At 44.9% G+C, this 23,481-nt stretch overlaps 1 pseudogene; it reads right to left on the bottom strand.

Moving 5' to 3' along the window:
• Positions 1 to 3,164: 3,164 nt before the first annotated feature.
• On the bottom strand, positions 3,165 to 13,681 carry LOC126101266 (uncharacterized; annotated as a pseudogene).
• Between the last annotated feature and the right edge of the window lie 9,800 nt (positions 13,682 to 23,481).

Here is a 23,481-nt window from a genome sequence, read left to right as displayed (position 1 = left end):
GCTACACTGTTGACAACTAGTGACAGCCGTCACAAGTTATTATCAGAGGCCCTACACGGGCGTGAAGATATGTTCACTGAATGTTTTCCGGCAGGGCTGGCTCTCAACAACTCGGTGTATCGTTGGCACTAACTAGCGACATGTAAGTAATCTTGACTAGAAGACTGACGCCAAGGTTGCTGCCTGAGGGTCCTCCATTGGTGGCGACATTCAAAGTCCCGCACGCGGCGCACGCAGGTTTCTTCGAGGCTCCGGCTCCTGCAGTATAGGTAGGCTACGATACTGTAGAGAGTTTTACGTTTTTTATCCAGTAGGCTAATGTATGGTTTGAGTGCCCCTTTCTCAAGTTTTTAACCAAAATAATTGTAGATTTCGATAGTGATGGTCTTTAGAGTCTGACGTAATTGTGGTATGTTTGTTAATAACTGAACATAAATTATAGCCTCCAAGAGTGGCGTAAGCACTTTAATTCTTTGTTGATTCTTGGCATAAATAGTCGAGAAACCCATAAAACGAGGATTTCAACATTCGAAGATAACTGAAAAACTTAGAATCATCTGCACATATACACTTAAACAGCACTCACTCCGTCTTCAGGCCACGAGTGGCCTACCAGGACCATCCGACCACCGTGTCATTCTCAGAGGAGGATGCAGATAGGAGGTGCTTGGGGTCAGCACACCGCTCTCCCGGCCGTTATGATGGTATCCTTGACCGAAGCCGCTACTATTCGGTCGAGTAGCTCCTCAATTGGCATCACGAGGCTGAGTGCACCCCGAAAAATGGCAACAGAGCATGGCGGCTGGATGGTCACCCATCCAAGCGCTTGCCACGCCCAACAGCTCTTAACTTCGGTGCTCTCACGGGAACCAGTGTATCCAATGCGACAAGGCCGTTGCCACACTTAAACAGCGTAAAATATAAATCTCTAGTCAATCGAGAAACATACACAGGATGCTTTCGCATTTCCCTAACGCTTCTCATTTTCTTCTCTGTACAGGATCACATTCTATTAACTGACTATTCCCCGATCAGAAAACATCATTTTCTTCAAATGGTGTAAAATGTGAAACCAAATTTGTAAAATAATATTGTAGAATATTCCACTAGTATCGTGTATTTTTTTCACTCATAAAGTGTAAAATATTCTATCGAGAACCAACAGGACAGTCATTTAACGGAAAAGTTGTACCACCAGTTAATCAGTTCATGAAAAATCTGGCAATTAGCGGCCTCATTCACTCTGAACCGTTTGGCGAAGTTTGGTTTAGCACGTGTATCAGCTGCTCATTCAGTTCCACAGAAGAGGAAGAATGAGTGAAATTGGCTCCTTAGATCCTTCAGTGCGAGAGCAAACAAATCCAAATTTCAGCGACGCTATGCTCAAATGTACGTTACATTACTTTTTACAGTTCGACTGAAAAATAATTTCGTGAAAAGCTTCTATCAGAATAACGTTGCTTTCGTTCAAGTGTCTGTAATCGATATTTCTCGATTTTATGCGAAACTTGCCGCTCGGTTATGATGAAAAAATACACGATGCTGCTGAAAATTTGCATTAACTTGTCAGCTGTGTACGAAGTGAGACAGTTGCCTTATTAGAAACTTCGCATTCGTAAGATGCGGGCAGTGTTTGGGATTATTAACGACTGCTGTAGATGTTCAGCGTTATACGTGTACCTTCTGGGTATGACTCACCGAGCGTATAAAATATGTACGGTTGGGTGTGAAATTACAACTCTAGACGTGTGAGCCTAACGATGCAGAATAGAGACGCTATGATAGTTTCTTTATGATGACACATGTACACACACTTTAATGGCGCATTACAGAATCCATTGGTTGTTAATTATCTCAGACGTTAAGTTTCTACGGGGATGGTGGACGACGTCTGTTGCTCTCTGAGGCTCTTCACAAACTATACAGTTCTATATACAGAAGCGAAGTCGTTGTTACGACAAGCAGGAAGACTTGAAGATGATCAACACATAGAAGAGTAAATGGAATGATTAACTATTGACTTTCAGCGTAAAGAAATGTAATGTGTTGCACGTAGGTAGAACAATATACACGATATCGCTCGACTGTACTCAAATGGTAGTGAGCATGGGGATTGGCTTTGGAACGTGCTGGAATAAGCTCTGTCATATAATGCTTTAAATAGTTTATTAATAAGAACCAGATCTAAAGTTTTAGCCTTGCTCCAAGACCCACTTCACGGTAATTGAGGTAGCACAAGTTAACCATTCGGAGAAATACGCAAATGACAAACGCAATTCGTGTTGCTCAGGAGACATTCAATAATCAAAAATGGTTCAAATGGCTCTGAGCACTATGGGACTCAACTGCTGTGGTCATAAGTCCCCTAGAACTTAGAACTACTTAAACCTAACTAACCTAAGGACAGCACACAACACCCAGCCATCACGAGGCAGAGAAAATCCCTGACCCCGCCGGGAATCGAACCCGGGAACCCGGGCGTGGGAAGCGAGAACGCTACCGCACGACCACGAGGATTCAATAATCACATGGGGTTGAATATACATAAGTTAAGCCCGAATAACACTACCCTCAATTACATACTTAAAAAAAGGAAACTTGTTTTCTTAAACAACATGAATAAAAGACAAAATTTCAATTAACGTAATATGGGGCTCCAACTGTGGTCCAAATGCTTTGGCACAGTTATATGTGGACACCTTTAATAAAACTATACCCTCGATTAAATATTATACTAAAATTTATATGGTATCGACATAAATAACCAATTAAATGGAAAGTCTTAATCCTTGCAGTAGCAAGTGGGGGTGGGGAGTCAGAACCTTACTTACACATTAAGATCTCTCTGTTTTATGAGTAAATTATCAGCAGAAATGAACAAAATTTTCTTTATTTTTTGTGGTGGTCATAAAGGATTGCCAGCTTGGTAGTACTCATTATTGAAAAGTAATTGGTATTACTGAGAGTGTGGTAAAAGATATTTTCAGTTTCTTGACTCTACTTACACAGTAATTCTTTAAAAAGGATCTTGTTAATGTATATGAACAACAGTTAAAGAATTTTTTTAAAACTTTTTTTAAGTTGGGTATAATGATCCCCCCTCCTCCCCTCCCTTCTTGGTAATGTGTGATATGGAAAATGCGTCAGCTCTGTTAGGGATAATACTACATTGTCAGCAAGCAGAGGACGACGTCTTGACCAAACCAAAATATCTGAAAAACAACACCATTCAAATACTGCTTCAACACATTTTTGTCTCTCAACACAACAAAAAGGAAAACATATTTAACGGCCTTTAGTGAGATTTGAAGTCTGCAGAGCCATTCACTTAAGAGAAAGTTCACGTTGGCCTCTACTATCGTCTATGTCTTCTTCAAACCACAGCTACTCAAGCTAGTGCCTAGCTCTTACTTCCACATTCAACGTCACTCAAGCGAGGCCCACGAGAAAGAAAGGCTGTGCGCGTACGTCGCAGCATTTGACACTGCAGGTCTTACGAACGCCACGAGCTGTCTACGGTGTGGAGTAATTAACTGTTTGAGATGAGTTTAATAATTCTTCACTGCGCTTTTAAATGCATAGAATCACTCGACAGCACACGACAAAGTTAAGACCTTTAGTGGTTACCTTTTCATTGACGTATTGATTTCCTGTGGGCCCTGTTAGGACCCGAACGTTCGCGAAGTATGGAGGACGGGACGCCTACTGTGACGTCACATGTTCGATGCGGGGCCCGTATCCAAAGTCACCGACGTACCTCACGCCAGCGCACCGTCCTCAGTACACACTCCAGCAGTAGAGAGAGAGGTAGATAGATAGACAGATGGAGAGAGAGAGAGAGAGAGAGAGAGAGAGAGAGAGAGAGTGAGAGAGTGAGAGAGGGGGGGAGGGAGGGAGGGAGGGGGAGAGTGTGTGGCGTCTAGGAATCCTGCATACTTGTTCGCTAGTCAAACAATCAAACAACTCGTATAATGAGTTTTATTACAACAAGTACGAATACTTAACTTTGATCTGAGATTTCTTGTAGTCCTTTATACACGGTCATCCACAGCTGCAATTACACAGATGTGTCGCAAGCAAAGGACGACATACAAAATAATCAATACTCTTCAGAATAGACAAACACAAGCAACACCTCTGGTCCCAGCAACCGCCACCAACAACAGTCTGTCATCTGAAGTGCAGTGACTGCTGATCTCTAACTGTATTAGGGATTGCTAATGAAGAGGCTACAATGTATCGGCTATCGAAGCTGCCACCAGTCGGGCGCGCCGCTTACCTCGTCTTCGCCTAGGGGCCGCTGCTGTCGCGTTGTTGTCCTGGAGGTAGGTCAGTCAGCGTGTGCTTAGCTGACCTCTTCCCACAGCCATCACTTCTGTGTCGATCCCGACTGGTATACCGGCGCTGACTTTACACCTTAACAGAGAGAGAGAGAGGTGTCAGCCAATGCCAATGCTTTATGGCAAGCACGGAATAACGTCTATCTTCTCATTCCACACTGTTGATCCCTAGTTGGCATTTAGCTGACTGCTTATTCGAACTCGCTGCGCACTGTTCACTTAGCAGTTGATCAGAGAGGTTTCTTATCGGTCCCAGAACTGCTCACGAGATGTCTCTGGGACCGATAGGAGCAGCCGTTGCAGTAACGGCTCATATAGGATCGAACACAACCGGAATGTTTATAGCATTATTTGCCTGGAGTGAATAAAAGTCTAATGGCTGTATTAGTTCGGTGTAGGAGAAGTAATGGATGAACATGAAAGAACGTTAAATCACAGACAAAAAGCTCCCTTACAGAACCCCCGTTCGACCAATTATTGACACTCCTCCAACACTCTGACACTGTTAGGCAGTAGGATTAATGCAGGAGAGCTTCGTCACGGTTTTCTTTAACCATCGAGAGACTGTCACCATGATGTTCAACAAAAGTGATGGGATAAGTCACCAGAAAGGCATTGTGCAGCGCGGGTAGTCTTGTAAAATTCAGAGAGCCCACGTCCCAACGCGAGATGAGAAACGTACCACTTCCTCCAACACACTCTGTCTGACCAAAACTATTCGGACATCCTCATGTAATGTGGAATTGACCACTAAGATGTCAAGAGGTCCTGGTTCCCTGCTAAAGCCGTATTTGCTGTTGGAGTACCCTTGAGGCGTTTTAATATCTGCCATTCGTCCCTCTCTTGGAGTTTGAAGAGCTCCATTTTGTCCTCCCAAACCTTAGCGCATCATTCGTTTCTCTAGTTCGCGCTTCACTCGGTTTGTTTCTGTGCATTGTCTAGGGTCACTGGTGCCCTCCCACGTTAGCTTTGCTCGGTTTTTCTGATAGAGGAGTTCGCGGAGGACTGGGGAGGGGGGGGGGAGTTATCATTGTGTTGGTCTTGAATGGCGGCCGTGGTAACGTGGCGGTTTGCTTCTTGCATATTTTTTGTGGATTTGCTAGTCATTTATATAGAATAGGAAAAGCGGAAAGGCTGGAAAACTTACATGGGGAACGCCACATATCACTTCCATTTCACTCGGCGAATTTCCATAAGTTACTACCAGCTGTGACATTTCTGACAGGAACTCACGAATCCTGTAGCACTGGGAAGACAATACTTCATAGGGAGCCAATTTCATTAGCAGCCGCTTTTGAGGAACAGTGTCAAAAGTTAAAAGTTGGCTGTCCTATTTGTCATGACGATTTTTAGGAGGTTTTGGCCGTAAATGTGACTGAAGTTGCGATTTTGGTAAATGTACACAATTTCTGTAATATCGATGTAATCATATCCTTTGTTAAGACTGTGTTTGAGACCAGATATGTTGGTCGGAGAGGTTAACTTTGCTTTGTCAGAGTATGGGGTTGGGTTGGGTTGTTCGGGGAAGGAGACCAGACAGCAAGGTCATCGGTCTCATTGGATTAGGGAAGGAAGTCGGCCGTGCCCTTTCAAAGGAACCATCCCGGCATTTGCCTGGAGCGATTTAGGGAAACCACGGAAGACCTAAATCAGGATGGCCGGACGCGAGATTGAACCGTCGTCCTCCCGAATGCGAGTCCAGTGTCTAACCACTGCGCCACCTCGCTTCTCGCTTGGTGTCAGAGTATGCCAGAGGGTAGCAGTAGCAGAATGTTTTGGACAGTCTGGCAGTGTACTTGGTTTAAAAGTGATGGAAACAGGCCAACTGTGTACTGGTGTCAGAATTATTTAAAAACGTTTTTGTAGTAACATGTTTTGAGGAAACATATTGAGCAAAAGAGACTATATTAATGGGAGAATGATAAAAGCCAGATTTTAAGCTAATCCAGTTTCTTTTATATGTGTAACTGTGTAGCTTCTCACTGTTAGAACAACATGTGTGGTTGAAGTTTGCTTCAGAAATTTTGTAATAAAGCAAAAGGTTTGTTCTCACGAGTCAAGTTCAGTTGTGCAAGTTTACTTGCTCAGCAAAAGTTGAATGAGACTTGAATCAGTTTTCGTTATTACATTTCAATTGAAATCGATCAGTTCAGTGTAAAATGGTTCTGAGAGTAGCGGTGCGCGAAGTAGTCGATACCATAATAACTATGTTACGAGAAGAATTGCGAATAGTTCTATCAAGTAACAATCGTCGAAAGCGTCGTTTTTGGGCGAGACAGTGGATCTTGGGAAGAAACCGAATGGAAGCTTCGGAGACATTGCTAAAGGAACTATCGTTAGAGGATAGCGAAGGATAGTTAAATAATTTGAGAATGTCGGAAGAAAAATTTGAGGAACTGCTACTGAAAATTCAGTGCCGCATAAGGAAATGTGACAAAGTGAAACGACAAGCTATTTCACCAAAACTAAAGCTGCAACAGTAAGACAATTAACTACAGGAGATTCATTTTCAGCTCTTGCTTCCATATACCGTGCACCTTAAAACAGTATCTCAAACTTTTCTTAAGGAAGTTCGTCCGTTTGTTGAATTAGGTACAATATGTTTTTACAGAAGCATTAATTTAAGATGCCTTACAGCATTTTATTTTATATTGTACTGTAGAATACTACTTACTGTTGTGGCAAGAACATCAGATGGCTGCTCCGTATCTTCTTCGCGTTGTTGTTGGTTCTCAGAATCAACTGCAAATGAGCATGACCCATATTTTCCATCCTCACTGTTTGAACAATTTGGTGAAGGAGTAGTACTTGCAGGAGGTGAGAAAACTGGTGATGTACTTATGTACTGCCACTGTTTCGTTGTAAGTTCCAATCATTTTTGTCTCAATGCAGTTTGGATTTGTTCTTGGCTGATGATAGCGTCGTAAAGAGGCATCTGCTTTAGTTACACAGTAACTTATCTAGTAAGTATATCAAATTACCTTTTAATATCATTTTTGTTACTACTTTGCACTATTTATCAAGTTTATCAATCGTAGCGCTTATATAATGAACCATTTTCCGTTTGCGACTTTGAGAAGCTCGAAACGCATCTTTCGGTGTTGATTGTTTCGGAGTGGACCTGTTGGCAGATTCTGTGTTTTCCATATTTCTTTCTGAGCTTCAGCATTTGCGGTCGTAATAGATGCAGGTGTGGTTTTTTGCGTATTTTCGTGCAGTTCGCATTCGGCTGCTTTATCTTGCAGTACATTCTCAATGATAAAGGAAATTTGTTCAGATACAAGATCATTGAAAGTTGTATCGTAAAAACGTTTAACATAAAAAAGGTTTTTGCGAGGAAGTGTGCGACAAGTCGCACTTTACGACAATGTGTAACAATTTCATTGTCTCAAATTTGTACGAAGTAGGTTACTTTTTTGTTATAGGTGCCATAAACTGAATAAGAATGGAAATCTATTCAAAAGGAATACAACTTCCGATGAAATTATCCCAACTGTTGTAATGCTACAGATGGAAAGCATATCGTTATATGAAATTCCCCTCTCAGTGGATTAGAGTATTTCAATTACAAAGGTACATACAGCGGTATTTTGATGGGAGCAGAGAAGTAAACTACGTTTTCCGCTATTTTGAGGTAGATACAAATGGACGGGCAAATGACGCTGCCGTTTCTGTAAAATCATCTTTGAATTCAGCGTTATAAGATTTCAGTAACAGGTAAAATTTTCCAAAAAGTACTATTCCTTTACGAAAAAACATTTTGAAACGATTTGGGACATGTACTAACTTATCGACAAAACAAAAAATTTTCGACTACCGTCTGTCAAGAGCTCGTCACGTAGCTGAAAGTGCTTTCGGAGTTATGGTTTCTGAATTGAGAGTTTTCGAACGACCTGTCGCCGTTTGAATTACTTCAGTGAATTGTCAAAGCAGCACTAGCATTAGATACCTGCTTAAAAATGAGTTGGCGTGAAGCATACACACCTACAGGCTCCCTTGATACTGATGGTCTTAATACGTGCTGCACTGCACCAGGTTCTTAGAGAAAACAGAATATTCAAATGCCTGGTTTAGTTAATGTTTACGTTTATTTATGCAGTCGTAGCTACTCTAAATCGGTGTCTACTGTGTGTGATGAAATACGCAGAATATTTTTCAGGAGAAGGTGCAGTGCCGTGGCAGCTCGACATGAGACATGATGATAAGTGATTATTATTACAAGTTAATGTTGAGTTATTTTAAAAAATAAAGAGAGTACTGAGCAGATTTGACTTCGTCGACTTGGAGATCCTCTTCGACGGTGTCTTCTCTTCGACAACGTCGTCACGTGTTACCCCCGCCCGCCCACCTCGGTGTCGCCTGTGCGCACCACCAAACATTTTTCTGCCCTGGGCTCTGCAGACCGACAGAAGGAGAATGCCGACGCCTCTGTAGACCTCATGGAGTATGATTTTCCTAACTGTTTTTCCTGTAGCAGCGAGCCTTCGAAGGCTGGCACCGCTTCATTTTTTCCTCGTTATGACTCTTCTCCAATGGAACGTTCGTGGCCTTTGATCCAACCAAGAGGACTTAAACGGCTGCTGTTAGCATCGTAGCGTCCGCTTGTACTCTGCCTCCAGGAAACAAAATTGCATCCTCACGACCGCATTGAGATCTCTTTTTTCTTCCCGGTCTGTTTCGACATTTCCCCCCCCCCCCCTCCAAAGAGGGCATTCCATCTCATGTAGGAGTCATACTGCTCATCCAGGATGATCTTCATAGTCAACCCATCTCCATGACTATCCGCTCCAAATTGTTGCAGTCCGCGTTTTCCTTCCTCACTTGACCTTTTCCCTTTGTACCGTTTACATCCCCCCCCTCCCCCCCATCATTGGATGTCACCAGGACAGACTTCCTCCGACTTGCTGGGCAACTCCTTCATCCCTTTCTTCCGCTTGGTGACGTAATGCGCACCAGCCCCTTTGGGGCTCACCCAGAACCTGTCAGAGAGGTGCCCTCTTTTCTGACCTTCTCAATCGCCTTAACCTCATTCATCTGCCTTAACACCCAAATTCCTTTCAGACTCCACACAAACCTATTCGCATTTGGACCTCTTCTTATGCACTGCCCTGCTTGCCCATCATCTTGAGTGGTCCGTTCTCTCTGACACATACTCGAGCGATCATTTCCAATTTACCATCCGATTGCTGACTCTTACCTCATCCATACGTACACCCAAACAGCGGCTTTCTAAGGCCGACTGGAGGCCTTATACCTCCCTGGTGACCTTCAGCGAACAACATTTCCCCAGTCGCGATGACCAGGTCGAAAGTCTTACAGCCGGCCGTAGTGGCCGTGCGGTTCTAGGCGCTACAGTCTGGAGCCGACCGACCGCTGCGGTCGCAGGTTCGAATCCTACCTCGGTCATGGATGTGTGTGATGTCCTTAGGTTAGTTAGGTTTAATTAGTTCTAAGTTCTAGGCGACTGATGACCTCAGAAGTTAAGTCGCATAGTGCTCAGAGCCATTTGAACCAAAGTCTTACAAACATTATCCTTATCGCTGCAGAACATTCCATTCCTCGCTCTTCTTCTTTACCACGCCATGTCCCTGTCCCTTGGAGGACTATGGCGTGCTGCGACGCCACTCGCGTGCGGAGACGTGCTCTCCACGTTTTTAACCGTCATCCTACGATGGAAAACTGCGTTCATTATAAACATGTACGTGCACACTGTCATCGCGTTCTTCGGGATAGCAAAAAAGCTAGCTGGATTTCATTTACTAGTTCTTTTAACAGTTCAGTTCCCTGTTTCGTCATGTGGGCCAACCTCTGACGGCTCTCTGGGACCAAGGTCCATTCTCCAACTTCATGCCTGACAGTTGCAGACGATGTCCTAGTGGACTCTATTTTTGTCACCAACATTTTGACCCACTATTTTCCGCAGACTGCCAGCTCCTCCCACTAACACCCCGCCTTCCTCCGTCGGAAACCAACGGAGGACGCTCGGGCGATACCGTTCTCTTCTCAGAATGGTGAGTGCTACAGTGCCACCTTTACTATGAGGGAGCTAGATCCTGCTCTCACTTCATCCCGATCCTCCGCCCCAGGGCCAGACGATGTTCACATTCAGATGCTGCAGTACTTTTGTCTTGCTGGCAAGCCCTTTCTCCTTCGTACGTACAACTACATATGGGCAGAGGGCACATCTCCCAGACGCTGACATGGAGCCATTGTCAAACACATACCTACGCCTGATAAGGACAAACACCTTCCTTCTAGCTATCACCCCATTTCTCTAACCAGCTGTGTTTTCAAGATGACTGAACGTATGATTCATGCCCGGCTGCTATTGTGCCTAGAGTCTCGCAATTTACGAACCACCGCTCAGTGTGAATTTCGAGCGCGCTGTTCTGCAGGTGATCATTTCGTCACTTTGTCCACCCATGTCATGAATATACTTATATGAATTTGGTATCTGTCTTTCGGACTGCTTGCCAGGTGGGAAGGCGTGCTAGTCCCCGCGCGAATCCGCCCGGCGGGTTAGTGTTGGCGTCCGGTGTGCCAGCCAGTCTGTGGATGGTTTTTAAGGCGGTTATCCATCTGCCTCGGCGAATGTAGGCTGGTTCGCCCTTATTCAGCCTCAGTTACAGTATGTCAGCGATTCCTGTGCAAACACTTTCTCCAAGTACGCGTACGCCATAATTACTCTACCACGCAGACATTGGGGTTACACTCGTCTGGTGTGACACGCTCCTGGGGGGCGGGGGAGGGGGGAGGGTGCACTCAGGGTTGAACCGCACAATAACCCTGTGTTCGGTGTGGGGCGGCGGTGGGGTGAGTGGACTGCTGTACCCTATTGTGGGGTTGTGAACCACTGAGGGCTACGGCGGGGACGAGGGCTCTTCGTCGTTTCTAGGTCCCCAGTTTCATACAATACAATACAACCCTATAATGGCCTGTATCCCGCCAGGCGTATCTGGCTGAATTTTCGTTGACGATTTTGCCATCGCTGGCCGCTGTGGCCGAGCGTTTCTAGGCGTTTCAGTCCGGAACCGCGCTGTTGCTACGGTCACTGGTTCGAATCTTGCCTCGAGCATTGATGTGTGTGATGTCCTTAAGTTAGTTAGGTTTAAGTAGTTCTAAGTCTAGGGGACTGATGACCTCAGATGTTAAGTTCCATAGTGCCTAGAGCCATTTGAACTATTTGATTTTGATTTTGCCATCTGTTGCAGTTCTCCACGGATCTGTCTCATTGAATGGCGTCTTCAGTGATGTCTCGGTCGTATTTACCCACGGAGTATCGACAATCGCTTTCGTTTTTCACGGACAAAACCATTTGTATGAATTTCTGGCGGCGCAATTGGTTTGTTCCACCGTCTTTACGTCTTGAGTCTGCTGCTCTTCCATTCGTTGAAACTACGAAATTCCTGGGGCTCATGATCGATAGAAAAGTTTCTTGGTCCTCCCACGTATCTTATCTGGCGGCCTGATGTATGCTGCCCCTCAATGTCACACAGCTCCTCAGTGGTACCTCCTAGGGAGCAGATCGGACAAACCCCTTCCGTTTGTGACGATCCCTTGTCCGCTCGAAAGTAGACTATGGGTGTTTCGTTTATGCGTCTGCACGTCCATCCCTCTTATGCAGTTTCAATACTATCCACCACCGTGGCATCTGTTTGGCCATAGAGCCTATTAAATTATCACGGTTGAGAGTGTATGTTGACCGCTGTCCTACCGCCGTGACTTTCTCGTCAGTAGCTTTAGATGACGTTTGTCTGCCATGCGTGGCCACCCTTGACAGAGCCACTGTGATGTTTCTGTGGGTTCCTGGTCTCGTCGGTCTGACAGGAAACGAGGCCGTTGACGCTGCTGCCAAGACTGCAGTCCACGTACCTCAGCTCGCTAGTTCTTCCATTCCCTACGATCATCTCTGCGTTGCCGTCTGTCAGCAATTGGTGTCACTTTGTATCACCACTGGTCCTCCCTTCATGGGAACAAGCTCCGGGTTATTAAGCCTCTCCCAGTGGCTTGGACGACCTCCTCTCGGCTCTCTCGCCGTGAGGAAGTCGTTTTAGCTAGGCTGCCTATCGGGCACTGTCTTTTTAGCCATCGCCCTTTGTTAAGTGGTGCTTCCCCAACACTTTGTGCTCATTTCCCTCAACCTTTGACGGTCCACCATTTCCTGACGGGATGCCCTTTTTCAATCACTTACGTTCTCATTTGTATTTACCGTCTGAGTTACCCGCCGTTTTAGCGAACGACGTGCGGACTGTCGACCGTGTTTTACTTTTTATCCGCCAAAGCAATATGGCGAAGAACATGTAATATTTAGTCCAGTACCTCCATTTCTCTATGGTGTATTTTATAGACCTTTCTCCAAGTTCCTATTTTTAGCTCTCTTCTCTTCCGTCGATTAGGCTTAACGTGAAGTCGTTTTTAATTGCTCTCGTTGTCTTCGTGTTCTACAATTTTGACATGGGCGCGCATGTCTCTAGTTGTTTTTACGCCCTAAAAAAAAAAAAAAAAAAAAAAAAAACCAAACCAAGTACAATTTTGGTAAACATTTTTGGAAAAGAGTGATCAATTAATTGTTATATTTTGACTAAAGTTCAGTCTTGATCACATCATTTATGTTTTAATGATGTAGGTAACCGGTTTCGGTTCTTTTTACAAAACCGTAATCAGACCCATGGCTCCCTTAGTATGGTAGGCGGAGCTCTCCTCGCTGCTACGCAGTCAACTGATCTCCGCCTACCATCCTAAGGGAGCCATGGGTCTGATGATGGTTTTGTAAAAAGAACCGAAACCGGTTACCTACTGTATATCATAAAAACATAAATGATGTGATCAAGACTGAACTTTAGTCAAAATATAAAAACCAAACCAAGATTTAATGGCGTGTGTCTTGCATTTGTAACACCGTTCAGAAATGTATCTGCTCCTTCCTGCCAAAACTGATTTGGCACATATCCTTTCCCATTCCACTTTTTGGACTTGCACACCAATGATTGTTCTTTATTGTGCCTCGTCCTGTCTTAACTTTGTTTTTTACGTCAGCAATGGTTAAACCAGAAATGTATCTGCTCTTTCATACCAAAACTGATCTGACACATACCCATTTCACTTTTTGGACTTGCACACTAATGAATGTTCTTTCTTGTGCCTCGTCCTGTCTTAATTTTGTTTTTTACGTCAAAAATGGTTAAACCAGAAATGTCCATTTCTTTTATAATGTATTTCAAAGCAATTTCCTGCGCATCTTTATTTATATAATTATCTAAACGATGCTCCCAAACACAATCGTGCTTATCGTACAGTTCTAAAAATTTGAACATCACGCTTTCGGACCCCTTGACACTCATTGTGTAAGATATTCAAAAAGCGGCACGAAAAACGCGAAAAATGTAAACATCGGCACCAGATGCGCATTGGAAGTTCAAAGAAAACTGCCGGGTTCTCATGTGTCAGTACGTGGTTCTACTCAACGAGTGTTCCGAGCGCAGAGGTAGGTCAATAAATTAAATTATCATCATAGTTCACTTCCATTGCAAAGCACAGTGATTGGCAGCGTTTATTTGTGAAAATAATATCAGTTTCATTTTAGAGGCCTAATACCAGTAAAAGATTTCAGTAAAGTGCTTTCTTGTGACTTTTTAATCAGTTTTATCAGAAATTTATGCATTAACTTTTATATTCTCGCAGACGAATTGTTTGAAGTTCCGGCTAGTCTGGAATTCGCTTCGTTTAGCATGAGCTCCACATATTTCTGTTCAAAAATAAATTTTCGCATAGTGCTGTTGGCCTGCTCTGAGATTTACATATTTCGATATCAAAAATAAGTTTTACACATTTCTCAGATACCAACTTGACACTTACGAACAACAGTTTAAATATATAAGAAACTTTCAGTCTTCTGGAAACCCAAAACTATGGAATCAACTGGAGGTTCCCTGTCAATAGTACTCATTACTTCGTGTGAATGAAGAGACAGTACTGTTGAACAAGAACATTGTTTTCTAAATACGTACTGTGTGTCAACAAATCGTTTTCTTCCATGTATTTCAAAGTGTTGGAACACAGTAGGGCCCATATACGTTTCAAAATCCTACTGAAAATTAATATCAGTGTTATGAGGCTATAATTTACTTGATTACCTCCGTTTCCTTTCTTGTTTACTTCTGCGGCCTACGACACTTTCCATTCTTTAGGTATGGACTTTTTGTCCAGCTAGCAGTTTATATGATTCCTAAATATGGAACTATTACATCAGCATACTCCGAGAGGAACCTACACTATGTGATCAAAAATATCCTGGCATCCCCAAAAACATATGTTTTTCGTATTAGGTGCATTGTGCTGCCACTTACTGCCAGGCACTCCATATCAGCGACCTCAGTTGTCATTAGACATCGTGAAAGCGCACAATGGGGCGCTCCGCGGAACTCGCGGACTTCGAACGTGGTCACGTGACTGTGTGTCACCAGTGTCATACGTCTGTACATGAGATTTCCACACTCGTGAACATTCCTAGGTCCACTGTTCCCGATGTGATAGTGAAGTGGAAACGTGAAGGGATACGTGCAGCACAAAAACGCACAGGCCAACCTCGTAGTTGACTGACAGAGACCGCCGACAGCTGAAGAGGGTCGTAATGTGTAATAGGCAGACATCTATTCAGACCATCACACAGGAATTCCAAACTGCAGGTACTTTGACAGTTGGGCGGGAGGTGAGAAAACTTGGATTTCATGATAGAGCTGCTGCTTGTAATCCACACATCACGCCGGTAAATGCCAAACTACACCTTGCTTGGTGTAAGGAGGGTAAACTTTGGACGACTGAACAGTGCAAAAACGTTGTGTGGAGTGACGAATCACGGTACACAAGGTGGCGATCTGATGGCAGGGTGTGGGTATGGCGAATGCCCGGTGAACGTCATCTGCCAGCGTGTGTAGTGTCAACAGCAAAATTCGGAGGCGTCTTTTTCACGCAGGGGGCTTGCACCCCTTGTTGTTTTGTGTGGCACTATCACAGCACAAGTCTACATTGATGTTTTAAGCACCTTCTTGCTTCCCACTGTTGAAGAGCAATTCGGGGATGGCGATTGCGTTTTTCAACACGGTCGAGCATATGTTCATAATGCACGGCCTGTGGCGGAGTGGTTACACTACAATAACACCCCAGTAACGGACCGGCCTGCACAGAGTCCTGACCTGTGTCCTATAGAACGCCTTTAGGATGTTTCTGAACGCCGACTTCATGCCATGTCTCACCGGCCGACATCGATACTCCGTGAAGAATGGGCTGTCATTCCCCAAGAAACCTTCCAGCTCCTGACTGAACGTGTGCCTGCGAGAGTGGGAGCTGTCATCAGGGCTAAGGGTGGGCCAACACCTTATTGAATTCCAGCATTACCGATGATGGAGGACGCCACGAATTTGTATGTCATTTTCAGCCAGGTATCCGGATACTTTTGATCACGTAGTGTAACTGGTATTGCAGGGTCTTCCGTCCTGATTGCATAGATTTTGAGTATGTTCCACCGTTGTTTTTATAAATACCTGATTTAGCGCGTGGTTTTTACAAGTGGCAAATGTTGGGATGGTTCCTTTGAAACGGGCCCAGTCGATTTCCTAGCCCATCTTTGTCCTATCCGAATTTCTACTTCATTAACAGGACCTTGCCGTCGTTGAAACATTAAACTCTAATCTTCATTTCTTTCCTTTGCTCTCCATCTGTCCTGTTCTCCTTCGACATATCGTATTTATGGGACTTCTGGGTGCTGTCAGAGTAGACTTTATTAGCCTATTACGTCCTGGAATGATATCATTAGGTGTTCTTTCGACAGACTTTATTAGCCTATTACGTCCTGGAATAATATCATTAGGTGTTCTTTCTAACGGACAGTCCTTGCTCTTTCCACACACATATGCCAAACGAAGACGAGTCCGTTATCTCGTAGTTAGGTAAGCGTCTGCTGCCCTGTGGGTCACACGCACCGGCCGTGGGCTGTCGATACCGTTGCCGACTGGTTCCTCGTTCTTGCCGATTCTACACACCGCGACCTACGTATTTGGAGAAGAGGTCGCGTCCGTTGTGAAAGGTCAGGTTGCCGAAAACGCGACCTAGAGTTCTCAGTAATTGCGGGGTCACACCCAGCCAGCACTGGCTTACGGTGCTTTCGTTAGTATAACTGCAGGCAAGTCTGGTGCAGAGGCTTTCGAACATTAGTAATCACTGCCAGTAAGTGTGGGACTGTCCAGGTCGGCTTCATGCGATGTGCAACGGTTACGTGCACAGATGTAAAATACCATTTCGGCCTTTCCGAAGTACCACTTGCATGTACTGAAGAACGTTAGTGTCATTTCTCTTATTACTTTCCCACCATTAGCATATTTATGAAGGTTGCACTGGATTTCTGGAACCCCACGGTGCTTTGATCACTAAATGCTTCACACCATTCTACTTCCATAACAATAAAATCTAAAACAAGGATTCCCAAACTGGTCTATATCGACTCGAACTTGCAAAGGTGTCCATGTCAGAGGAAAAAAGTGAGGACGCATTAAATGTAAATGGGGTACAAAAGGGTGGATTCCAATTAGCCAGGCCGCAACCAAAATTACGAATTCTTTCGCAGAGCTGAAGCTTTTTCCCGTGTATGTCATTGTTCGTCTCATCGGCTAAGAGAGAGCGTGGAACAGCTCCCTATTTTCGCTCACTTCTCGCAACATTGAGCAACATTTTAGTTATTATTTTTTCTAGTTCCATTCTGTAATGTTTTACCCCCTGCCCTTCTCCGAGGTATCGAAACAGTATCTGGCATTGCCCGTGACAGGCCAAGAACTGCTTCGCCACTGATTGAGAGATGTATTAATTTGCGAAATGTAGCAACACGGTACAACAATCACTTCACAGTGGCTACATACGCAAGGTTCTGAGTTACATAGCTGAAGTTGGCAGCGGCCGGACAAAACACGAATAGGTAGAAGTCGACTGACTTCTACCCACTTTTGCTGATCCAAAATAATGGAGCACTTTTCATCAGTTTGTGAACATAGTAAAGTACCACACAAGTTACACTGAATTGATGATGTGTTGTTTGAGAGTGCCGGAGGAAAGTGAGTAATTTTTTAAAAAATCATGTTTTCTATTTGTAGTTCCTACGATTGCGTAGGCTCGCACCGCTCATGACTTGAGGATGAGACGGTTGATTGTGATTGGTACGTCTTATCATACACTCCTGGAAATGGAAAAAAGAACACATTGACACCGGTGTGTCAGACCCACCATACTTGCTCCGGACACTGCGAGAGGGCTGTACAAGCAATGATCACACGCACGGCGCAGCGGACACACCAGGAACCGCGGTGTTGGCCGTCGAATGGCGCTAGCTGCGCAGCATTTGTGCACCGCCGCCGTCAGTGTCAGCCAGTTTGCCGTGGCATACGGAGCCCCATCGCAGTCTTTAACACTGGTAGCATGCCGCGACAGCGTGGACGTGAACCGTAAGTGCAGCTGACGGACTTTGAGCGAGGCCGTATAGTGGGCATGCGGGAGGCCGGGTGGACGTACCGCCGAATTGCTCAACACGTGGGGCGTGAGGTCTCCACAGTACATCGATGTTGTCGCCAGTGGTCGGCGGAAGGTGCACGTGCCCGTCGACCTGGGACCGGACCGCAGCGACGCACGGATGCACGCCAAGACCATAGGATCCTACGCAGTGCCGTAGGGGACCGCACCGCCACTTCCCAGCAAATTAGGGACACTGTTGCTCCTGGGGTATCGGCGAGGACCATTCGCAACCGTCTCCATGAAGCTGGGCTACGGTCCCGCACACCGTTAGGCCGTCTTCCGCTCACGCCCCAACATCGTGCAGCCCGCCTCCAGTGGTGTCGCGACAGGCGTGAATGGAGGGACGAATGGAGACGTGTCGTCTTCAGCGATGAGAGTCGCTTCTGCCTTGGTGCCAATGATGGTCGTATGCGTGTTTGGCGCCGTGCAGGTGAGCGCCACAATCAGGACTGCATACGACCGAGGCACACGGGGCCAACACCCGGCATCATGGTGTGGGGAGCGATCTCCTACACTGGCCGTACACCACTGGTGATCGTCGAGGGGACACTGAATAGTGCACGGTACATCCAAACCGTCATCGAACCCATCGTTCTACCATTCCTAGACCGGCAAGGGAACGTGCTGTTCCAACAGGACAATGCACGTCCGCATGTATCCCGTGCCACCCAACGTGCTCTAGAAGGTGTAAGTCAACTACCCTGGCCAGCAAGATCTCCGGATCTGTCCCCCATTGAGCATGTTTGGGACTGGATGAAGCGTCGTCTCACGCGGTCTGCACGTCCAGCACGAACGCTGGTCCAACTGAGGCGCCAGGTGGAAATGGCATGGCAAGCCGTTCCACAGGACTACATCCAGCATCTCTACGATCGTCTCCATGGGAGAATAGCAGCCTGCATTACTGCGAAAGGTGGATATACACTGTACTAGTGCCGACATTGTGCATGCTCTGTTGCCTGTGTCTATGTGCATGTGGTTCTGTCAGTGTGATCATGTGATGTATCTGACCCCAGGAATGTGTCAATAAAGTTTCCCCTTCCTGGGACAATGAATTCACGGTGTTCTTATTTCAATTTTCAGGAGTGTATTTACGTCAATAACTTAATTTTTGTTCAGTTATAACTAATACTAAATATGACCGAATCCAAAAAGAAATGAACACAGTACAGTTTTGGTTCTTTGAAGTTTGGCTTCATTCCAGCATTATCGGTCAAACAACTACCCATGTGTCTTTCATGCAACGAAGTGTCCACCCTCAAGAAGGTGGACCCATTGCCCATCTGGTCGAGTCAGTTATATGAAAGAATAGACACCATGCATTCATACAAGTTCGTGACTGCCTGCCGCACATCCTCATCCGACAGGATTGGTCGACTCTTAAAGGCTTCTTGCAAGGGATCAAAGGCGTGGTAACCGCACTGGGAGAGATCAGGACTATACGGTAGGTGCCCGAGGGTCTCCCACTACTACGTAATGGATGAGGCTGACTCTCAGATCGACCGGCGTCTTGTATCGACCTGAGCTTGGTGCACCGTTCCAAAACCGTGGTTTTCGACAGACATGCTGCACCTTAAACGCTCTTTGTTCTACAGTGGATGTCTACTGGTATTGGTCCTTCCGCAGACAAGGAACGAATAACAGCATTATGGTTCTCTTTGGAAGCATTTGGTAAGAACGTCGCCGAAGTCCACGTTCCCGCATTTACGGAACGCTCGTCGGAAAGGAACTAATGCCACACTAATCCCTTGCCTGCATGAAGGTACAGACCCGCATCGGAGTCGCGCTACGTTGCATATGTGCTGCAGCAACGTCGTCTATCGGAAACTTTTTGATCGCCGCTTATATGATATCGGTGGCATGAGATGGAAGACCTCTCAAGTTTGGGCACTATAGTGCATTTAAAACAAAATGTACCCGGGGTATGTGCAATACAATGCATCAACCATCGCCAAAATTTAGTTGCTAAAAATCTGATTCACAGATTACACAAATCTCTTCAATTTGCCATTAGCACCGTAAACAAAATTGGAAGCAAAGTGTCCAATCCTAGGTTGTTTGCGCATTTATGTGAAGAAAATAACAAGAACTTTGATCGATTGCTTCTTCGCACTGAAGAACGCTGGCATCAAAAGGTTTATTCTGACAACATTTTTTTTTCCACTTTTAGAGACTGCTTTAGAGGTTATGGATGCTAAACATCCAATTTCGAAATAAGATTTAATCAGGTAGAATCTAGTCTGTGCTTGTTTAACACATCTGTTCACTAAATTTAATAAGGTTAACCTACATTTACAAGGAGACAAAACGAAAGTCCAGCACTTCAGATTCCCTTGAGGGAATTAAACTAACGGAGCCAAACACTGGGCGGTGCAAATTTTCAAAATTTCCCCATTTTCTCACAGATAAACCGTCAGGATGGTTACGTTTCAACCTACGTTCATAATTTAAGCGTCCTTCACAGAGTCCTAATAACTAGGTTTGAGGGTGTTTTGAATATGGAAATACCATAGTGGATAGTTAATCCATACAATGCGCTTGGTACCGGTTCTACTCCAGCTACGGCGCTCCGAATCGACCGGTATGTTCTTTTAACGATGAGACTATTATTTTTCTCGAAGAGGTTATAATAATAAAATTTTATTACGGAGACGTTTGTAGAGATTACAATGTTTATTTCCGGTGTAGGTACGCCAGACTGTGAATATAGAAAACCTTACAGGATCACTTTGTTGTCCGAGTCTGTGTGTCTATCTGCCGGCTGTTAAATCTCATTTTTTCTGGAAAGGGTAGAGGTATCGAATAGAAATTTACGTCAGAAACTAAGGTCTACGGCACGTTAGCGGTATATTAAGCTTCTGAGTCAATGAAATCAACATATGCTGCCATTTTTGATACTCGCAAAGCCACTCATCATAACATATAGAGTACTTCCGGTACTGTAGATTCGTAAAATTTAGTAAGAAGCAAGCTTTCACAGAACAAGTACAGGATGAAATCCGAAGTTTCTCGATTTCTAAACATATCACATGAAAAATATTTTTTTTGTTATTAAAAACTTACATTGTATTCGTAACATGTCAAAAATCGTAGGAGGTAGTGATTGTGAACTGGTTTTTAGTAACATATAGAGTGACTCGCGGGGAATGCCTTTCAAATATTTCGTGCTAATTGGCTGAACCACGACGAAATGAAGTCCCCTGCTGCTATGAAAACGATGCCTTTGCCATCTGACATTGGTAGGCTTAAGGCCGCCTGACAACCGTGCAACGTCAGCGCTAGCGATGCAGGTCGTTTATATAACTGCTCATTCTACGTACAAACAACCTCCTGACAGTCAATGCCTACGACGCCTACAGCATCCGTAATGTCTGAAACCTTAGTAGTACTGGCAAATGATGGAAAATTGCATTTCCATTGTTTATGATGAGGTTTCGGTATCGCATAAAATTTGCGTTTAAATGTTCCACGGAAAATTTCGACATCTGTATAACAGCAATAGCCCTATGGCCGACTGTAGCATTTCCGTCTCTGGAGACCTCAGTCAAGTCTTACCACTAATTGCTACAGGGACGAGATCGGATTAAATCAACTAATTTGCAATTCCCAGTTAGAGAAGCATGTTAATATAACTCAGTATTAATAAAATGTATAAGAAATTACAGTAGTGCATGCGAAATTACACAAGAAATTTAAACTTACAATTAAAACGGTCTCGATAATCTACGAATTCCCGGAAGCGATATCCTGCCAGTATCAGTATCGATAACAAGTAAAAATCGTCGAGATTCTCGATTCGTGGGGTGGATGAACTGTCTACATATATATAATTACGTTTGTACGGATCCCTCACTGGGCTCGCATTCGGGAGGACGACGGTTCAAACCCGCGTCCGTCTGTCCTGATTTAGGTTCCCCGTGATTTCCCTAAATCGCTTCAGGCAAATGACAGAAGGGCTCGTTTGAAAGGGACAGCCGATTTCCTTCCCCGTCCTCCCATAATCCGTTGGGACCGATGACTCGCTATTTGGATCCCTCCCCCAAGTCAACCAACCAACGGAACCCTCAGGGCGCAAGTACTACTTATACTTGTCCGCTTTTAAGTAATGGGTACGTAAATATGTGTTATGTAAGGTACTGTAAGGTGCTACAGATTCACTTGAGAAGTGTTGCACACTGTTTGGTAATGGGACCTTAACCAATATGCAGCTTATACTGGTGTCCAAAGTTAAACCAAGAAACAGCTATTTTTCCGTCCTGCGTCTAATTCGCAATATAATCATAAAGACTTTCAACCAGATGCCCGCACGATCGCGTTCTGCATGGAAGATGGCATTCTGGTCAACGGACAACCATGATGACGATGACGTCAGGATATCTACGAAACGAGGTACTAGTTTGCCGGGTAACCAAGCATCCACAGTCGCTGCGTACACAGACGATGCAGTATGACACAGAGAAGATGCCTATCAGACCCTCTGCTGCGGAGGGCCAGAGAAAGAAAGGAAGCAGGACAGTCGCAAACTGATGCGGTCCAATGGCTTAACGTGAATCGATCTGTTGTTTATCGGATGTGGTGACAGTGTATGGAGACAGAAATTGTATCCGGAAGACTAGGGTAGGGCCGACCAAGTATGACTTCAGAAGAGTGGACAGTTATTCGACTGTAAGGGTACGACGGTAGCGGCTTACTACTGGTCGGCCACTGGCATGTGAGGTCGCAGCATCCACTGGACGTGGCATACTGAGGCAAACGGTTTGGAGAAGGCTTCGGCAGAGTGGCCTTTACTGTCGTAGACCTGCTGTATGTCTACCTCTGACGTGTCTTCACAGAGGGGAACGTCTATAGTGGAGCCATCAATAGCCCCCTGGGCGGTCGAACGGTGGGCCAATGTTGTTTTCACAGATGAGTCCCGGTTTAGTCTGGAGAGTGATTCTCGATTAATTCGCATCTGGAGGGAATGTGTAAGACAGTTTCGGGACCAAAGCGGTCGGATTGGATCATGTCAACATCCACCAAGCACTCTCCAAGACCGCGAGGAGGATCTCTAATGATGTGGGCAGTTGACCACTCGAATACCACTTCATGAAACTGTACGGTTAAATCGGCAATGTTTAACTGCTGTCAGGCATCGTAAGGATATCTTGGGACCTCATTTACGGTTGTTGCGATGTGCTGTGGGTCCACGCTTCGTAGTGATGGGCGATAATGCTCGAGTTCATAAAGCATGGATGATTGATGTTTTCTTGGAAACGGAAGATACTGCACTCATGGACTGGTCTGCTCCCTCTCCCGACTTGAATCCCATAGAGCATGTCTGGGATGCACTAGGGAGACGGATTGCATCATGTCAGCATCCACCAATCGCTCTTCAAGACCACGAGCAGCTCTGTGGGAAGAATGGGCGTCACGCTGAAATATGAGACTGATGGGGTGTAGAAAAATTTCTTCTACCAGTCACAATAAAGGGTTATTTATATGTCACACGACCGGTTTCGGGCTTGCGCCCATCTTCAGGTGTTTATACATTCATGTACATTTTTATACGCTGGAGATCAATGTATAAATAAAAAAAATTGTTTTTTGCTAG

The sequence above is a fragment of the Schistocerca cancellata genome, chromosome 9, assembly GCF_023864275.1.
Source record: "Schistocerca cancellata isolate TAMUIC-IGC-003103 chromosome 9, iqSchCanc2.1, whole genome shotgun sequence".
NCBI lineage: Eukaryota > Metazoa > Arthropoda > Insecta > Orthoptera > Acrididae > Schistocerca > Schistocerca cancellata.
This window is presented reverse-complemented; position numbering and strand designations above follow the sequence as displayed.